Consider the following 6000-nt stretch of genomic DNA (forward strand, 5'->3'; position numbering starts at 1 on the left):
TTTTTACAGTCAGTATAGAGTCAGCAATTCTTTACTCAATTATTGCATTAAACATTTTTCCTAGTACTGCAAAACTGATCAAGGAACTAAATGACCAACAGTCAAACTAGTCCCTTAACTAATCCTTTTTTGGTTATATTTGATGATAAAACTGGAAACCTTAAGGGATGAATAAATAGATCACTGGGCACATAATTCTCTTTTTTCATTTCCTATGAGGTGTCAGAGCTTATTTCTAACACACTTACAAGCATCAAAAACACTGTACCATCCTCTTTTTTCCTGACAGCTACTTCTTTGAGAATGTTTCCATCCTTCAGTTTACTCTTAGTGAACTCAAATAAGGCAATGCTACAAGACCCTCACTATTCCAATGCTACTATTTTTTATTTAAAGTTAATAATGTCTAAGATTAAACATTAAATATCTAATAGCAGCATCTCACACCTTCATAACAACTCAAGAAGAATAAAATTCTTCCAAACATCTTTCACTTCAAAACAATAACTCCAGCCAGGCGGTGGTGGCGAATGCCTTTAATCCCAGCACTCAGGAGGCAGAGCCAGACGGATCTCTGTGAGTTCGAGGCCAGCCTGGGCTACCAAGTGAGCTCAAGGAAAAGTGCAAAGCTACACAGAGAAACCCTGTCTCAAAAAAAAAAAAAAACAATAACTCCAGACTTATTTCATCTGCATGTGTTTGGTTTCAGATCCATCAATCCATTACCCAATTTTAAGAGTATAATAGTAGACATTAGGGACTACTGTAAATACAGTGTTCTGAATGCTTGCAAGGAAATAACAGATAATTTGAGTGTAATTCATCATTGCCTACCAGAGAAACAGGGGATTTGTGGGAAAACCTGCCCCTGCCCCATTTCTCCTTTCAAAACTAAAATACTTTGATTTTTCTTTGCAAGTACTAGAGACCAAACTCAAGTTCTTACATGTTCTACACAAATGTTTTATTAATAAGTCACATCTTCAGCCCTCAAAACAGATATTTGAACATAGAACTGTGTCTATCTTTCCATTTCCTAATTTATAAAGAAAGTTAATAGGACACAAAGTCACAAAGTGATAGTACAGTTATTAGTTTCTTCATTGTTATATAGATTAGGGCTGTAAGGTAGAGTCTAAACTATCCCTACTTCCAAGGCATGCCTGGGTATACTAAGATAACTAATTAATGCAAAAACAGGACGTATGTTTGCATGATGCTCAAGGAGACTATCTTTGAATAGTTCTTTCTTGGAAAGAACAGCGTCCACTATGCAAACACACTAAGTCCAGTGAAAAGCCAACATTTCAGAGGTGCAGAAGATTCTGATAACTGGCACTTGGATTGTTGTATAGCCTTATCTCTCTATGATCCATAGTGGAAAAAACGAATGTAACACCAGTGAAGAAGAATATTCTCTAAATTGTGTAGTTGAAGCCCTCGAGAACACAAGGAGACCCACAGATGTGGACAAATGGCAGAATTTTCCAGATAACCTGAGTTCGTGGGAAAAATTGCACATAGCTAGCCAGCAAAGCAGAAGGCAGCTGCAGAACAGAGCAGTAGTGCAGAGATACAGCAAGCAGGCCAAGCCCTGGGAGAGGACAGCAAAGCTTGATGAAAACTACAAATCCCTTCCTTCAAGGAAGGTCCGTATGTGAGTTATTTGTGAGAACCTATGAAATGCTTGTAGGACTCTCTGGCTATACCTGGAAAGGAGAAATGGGAAATGGACTTAGCAACCAATTGTGAACTCAACTCCATAAAATTCAAGTTGGAACTGTGATCCTTCTATGCGAAGTGTTGCCGCGATGCTGCGTTTTCATAGAGGAGCCATGGGGGAAGATCTATAAAGCTACATCAGATATGTTGTATGAGTACTGGAGATGGACATGTATACTTTGTGTAAGTGTTTGAAAAGAAATTACAAAATGTCATATGTAACCCCCAGTTGAGAAAATATATCTCTATTGAGAACCTAGAGACCTCCTGACAGTCTCTGTTCCTTCGTTTTGTCTTTACCGAACATCTTAACTATCTGTAAACAGTATTGGAATGTTTCCTATGCACATGAAAAAGAGGCAACTCATTCAATTGTACATGGCATGGGTGGGGTTTCATTGAAACATTTAATCATTGAGACAAATACCTGAGAGAAATGGTTTAAAAGAAGAAAATTTCATTTTGCCTCAACACTCAGAGGTTTTTGAATCACAATTGTCTAGCTCCATTTTTTCCTCTGGGTAAGTGGTGAGCCAGAACATAATAATGGAAATGCATGGCTGTGGAAAGCTGTTTACTTCTTGGCAGTAAGAAACCCAAGAAGAGACACGAAGGGCTATATATACCCTTCAAAGACTTTTCAGAGTTTCTCATCTGAAAACTAATGAGCTGCTCTAATCCTTTGACCTTAGCTTCATTTTAATGTCCTCAGAGATCATGAAGGGTACATCTCAGAGAGGAGCCGACTGATGAGTGCTTTTGAGAATGGCAAATGCCTTCCTATGTGGACTTCCAGTCACCTGGTTTGAACACCGCCAACCATAAGTATGAGCAGATGTTGATCGTTTGCAACCTCTCAATAGGTGCAGCCTTGGGGAATTGGTAGGCTAGACTCACAGGGATGGTTACCTCTAACAAGTGGAATGTAGAGAGAGCTAAGATGAAGTGGCGTAGCTAATTTCTACTGCTGCCACTCTGCAGAGAATCCTAATGTCCCAAAGCTAGGACAGTAAGGAGCATGTGTACAAAGGTTCTATGAACAATCAGGTTCAGAGTCTGTTGCCTTTATATCTCCTCTTTGAAATTGTCAGTGTGTTTGTAAAGCACATATTCAGTGAAGGCCTTTGCTCACATTCACCAAACACAACTCACCATGGCAATTTCAGGGATCAGAAATCAACATCATTAATTAAACGCATTAATTTTTTCCATGTATCTATTGTGAGTATGTTCACAGGCACATGCAGTTGCTATGTTAGACCTGTGGAGGTCAAAGAACAATTAGCTGGAGACAGTTCTCTTCTTCGAGGATTACCAGGATTGGCAGCAAGCGCTTTTACCTGCTCACTGAGCCATCCTCCCAGCCATCTGAACACCTTTGTTATTCTTTTCTAGCAAAATGGGACTCTTTAGTTAGGTCTTGATCACGTGCTCTGCTGACGTTGGTCTAATTTCTAGAAATGTTAAGAAACATTGGGCACAGACTCAGCCTATCTGAGGTCTGAAGTTAGAACAGGTTTATATAGGACAAGGGTCAGTAAACTCCCATTCATACAGTGGATTCAGGTCACTACATGCCACATTATAAAATAATCGTTAATTAAAGCACAGCCATGCCCAGTTATTTGCATAATGATTCTATTGCTGAAGTTCCATAGCTGTGACAGAAGCCATAAGACCCATGAAAACTAAAAATTTAACATCAGCTCTTTAAAAAAATGTTTGTCTGCCACTGGTTTAAGACGTCTTATCTGTGCTTAAATTGTGCTGCATAAAAATTTGAATTTACAAAACCACTCTATAATGATTTTCTGTCTTCTCTCTATGTTTAAATTTTTTGCTAACTTACTTATTTCTTTGTTCACAGGGAGGGTGCATGAATTCTTGGCTTCTGGCTTGCTGGGCAGTTTCTCTGCCACGGAGTTACGTCCAGAGACTTCTCTTCTGTCTTTGCTCCAACTTTCACCCAGATGTATTTTCTTGCTGTATTTCTAACATGAGATTTGATTCAATTCTCAAGAATTTTGCAAATAAAGCCAGGTGCTGCATCCACAAATTCTGCCTAAAGGAATGGATACATTTGTGTTATCTTCTCTTTCCTCAAGTTTGAACTTTTTATGAATTGTGTGGAGGGCAGGGAACACGAGCAAGCATTGTATGCAGATGTGGGCATCTGTGTACATGTGTGCGGAGACCAGAGCTCTAACACTGGGTTCTTTCTCTGTTGTTCTCCACATCACTTTTGGAAACAGGAACTCTCACTCAATCTGCGCACCAATAGGTGAGACCAGCTGACCAGTGAGCTGTAGGCATTCCCCCACCTCTGTCCCCCTCAGGGAGGGGGTTCCAAGTACATTGCAAAGTCTGCTTTTAATGTGGGTATCAGGGATCCGAGCTCAGGTTCTCACACCTGTGCACAAGCATTTTACATTGAGCCGTCTCCTCCCTTTTCATTTTCATTGAGATCTTGGCTCCTTCTTTTTAGTTCCTGTTCCTGTCCTCCTAAGGGTTTTTCAGTTCTAAGGAATATTCAAATGCTGCCTAACAATATCTTCCAGTACTGAAACAAATCACTCCCTTTGTGGTGCCCTCTACAGCGTGACAGATCCAAGAGCTAGCTGAAATGTCAGCACACCACTAGGAAGGGTTGCCAAGCCTCTATTTCAAAGTGTTCAGTACATGGCAAGACTTACTAAAAGTTGAGCCCTAACAATGGCTTCTCAATGGAATTCCACGGAAGCATCTTTCTGTAGAAAGAAGACCCAGAATGAGGCTGCTCCTTTAAGGATGGTTACACTCTTCCTCTCCCAATATTCAAAATTAAGCCCCTCCAAATAGCTTACACGTCGAAGTTTATAACCTCAGCTTACACAAGTCCAGTGCAAAAAGATCTACTGCCTGCAGGCAGAGCGAGGAAGCTCTTTAAAGATGAATCATTTTCATAAATGAGTGCAGAGGGAGGTCAGGCCAGGGGACAGGGAAGGTTACGTGTGTGCCTGAGATAAGGCCTCATCCATCCTCCCCTGACTGTCAGGTCTTGATGGGTGAACATTGCCTTGAGCTCCCATAAAACATGTTGTTTGCAGAAAACTTGCAGGTGGTTCATAAAAAAGTCCAAACTGTTGCCATGAAATTTATCTCCCACTGCGGGATCTGTTTATAATAGAAGCAAAGGATCTCAAATAGAATTAAGTATCTTGGACTGACTTATATTGGCTGGGGGGGGGGGGATTGAAAAATTCAACCTGCTTCCCCATCATGGTACTAAAAATGTCAAAGTATTTGTATTGATGACATCTTGACAAGATACGAGTATGTTCAAAGGGAAAATGATGTCTATTGTGTGCTTGCTCCTTATCCCTGGGGTAAGAATAGAGTGGGCGAGATTTTATTGGAAGAATGTAATCAGACAACTGAACTCTTCATCACATTTTATTTCTGAAGAGTGTCAAGGATTGGTTATTTACAATTCCTCCATCTGCATGGTCAAAGTGAAAAGGGCATCTCAATTTTTTTTTAAGTTGTAAGAGATATTTATTATCTCGAAGCCAAGAAGAGATTGGGGGCAATGGTAATGTTGGCCATAATTTGAGGTATCTCCATATAGAAATGGAAAGAAAATGCTGAGACAATTCATGTAGATAATTCAGACCCTAAAACCTCTGTCACTTGAGAGAAAGAGATAAGTGAGAAAGAAGTGCTAAATTTCGTTTGTGTTGCTTTTCCAGAGTTGTGTTTATAATTGATTCAATTTATCACATCCCAGGTGCGTCTACCTGCATAGTGGTTTTAAGTTGCTGAAAAGGCTAGTGCTCATAAATCTTGAATTGATGAATTTAGCACTTCTATAGGGAAGGATATTACATGGAGGATGATTCACTGAATCAAAGCATGCTTTAGCTGGTGGTGACCTTGGATAAAATGTAAACCAGGATTCCAAACTCCACCACAATGTAGTTGAATGTCTGCAAAAATTAGGAGATGGGATACTCTCTATATATTCACAGTAGCTGCAGTTCAGGGTCCTACAGTGGTTTCAGGGTGAAATTTCTCCCATAAGCTCAGGTGTTGGAATGTTCGGTCCTCTGCTTGGGAAGGCTGTGGAACCTTTGAGAGGTGGAGGTTTGCTGGAAGAAGTAGGTGACTTGAAGGCCATCCTGCAGTTTTATGGCCTGGCCCCACTTGTTTAGGTAATGTGACCAGCAGCCTGTCACACCCACTGCCATGTCTTCCTGACCATGGTGGACTGTATCGCTCAAACTGTAAGCTAAAATAAAT

At 40.3% G+C, this 6000-nt stretch overlaps 1 long non-coding RNA gene across 1 annotated transcript in view; it reads left to right on the forward strand.

Annotated features, from left to right (window-relative positions):
- LOC143273383 (uncharacterized) overlaps nt 1-3814 on the forward strand; it is a 29837-nt gene extending 26023 nt beyond the window's left edge. Inside the window, exon 6 of the long non-coding RNA XR_013051464.1 lies at nt 3590-3814. This is a non-coding gene — a long non-coding RNA (uncharacterized LOC143273383). The remainder of the gene's footprint in view (nt 1-3589) is intronic.
- Nucleotides 3815-6000: the final 2186 nt, after the last annotated feature.

Source organism: Peromyscus maniculatus, chromosome 5 (genome assembly GCF_049852395.1).
Source record: "Peromyscus maniculatus bairdii isolate BWxNUB_F1_BW_parent chromosome 5, HU_Pman_BW_mat_3.1, whole genome shotgun sequence".
Classification (NCBI taxonomy): domain Eukaryota; kingdom Metazoa; phylum Chordata; class Mammalia; order Rodentia; family Cricetidae; genus Peromyscus; species Peromyscus maniculatus.